The following is a 602-nucleotide window of genomic DNA, read 5'->3' on the forward strand; positions in this document are numbered from 1 at the left end:
TAATATGGAAATTGGTAACATGCGAATTGTGTGAACCTTGTATGAAAAATTATTGGAAAATTGGAAAACGCATAATCTATTTTAGAGGATTATTACTTTGTTAATTCTATGGGCGATGGGATTATCTCGCCAGTTCGTTTGAGTGTGCTGCCGTCGCTGTTTTTTTTTATTTTGCCTTCATTTCTGTCTTTATTTATTTCTTTCTATTTAGTTTTTAAAATCATCACTTGCCTCACACCTGCAGAGGGAGGTGTGTTTCTGAGTAGTGTGTCGTCGCCCCCTGAGGCATAGCAGAGTATGCCTCCGCTTTTATTTTCGGTTTATGGCAATAAGTCTTGCTACTAACAACACCCTGCTTTACGTGCTGCGTCGACACTAGAGGATGGCGGCATTTTTGGAGAGGAAAAGGTAGGGCTATAGGGGAGGTAGGAGGGAAAAAAGTGTAGTATCTGTTCTTATCAGCTTAATATCTGATACGTCCTGCATCACACGACCAGAATATTAAACTCATTTTTGGCTTCTGACGGAGCGCTAGGGGCTTGCTCCACCTCTGTCGTGGGTTGGCCCGGCATTGCAGTACCGCCGGGATCGGCCCACCTAAA

General features: G+C 43.4%; 1 pseudogene; it reads left to right on the forward strand.

The window, feature by feature from the left end:
- Positions 1–390: 390 nt before the first annotated feature.
- On the forward strand, positions 391–602 carry LOC124719226 (annotated as a pseudogene).

The sequence above is a fragment of the Schistocerca piceifrons genome, chromosome 1 (assembly GCF_021461385.2).
Source record: "Schistocerca piceifrons isolate TAMUIC-IGC-003096 chromosome 1, iqSchPice1.1, whole genome shotgun sequence".
Lineage (NCBI taxonomy): Eukaryota > Metazoa > Arthropoda > Insecta > Orthoptera > Acrididae > Schistocerca > Schistocerca piceifrons.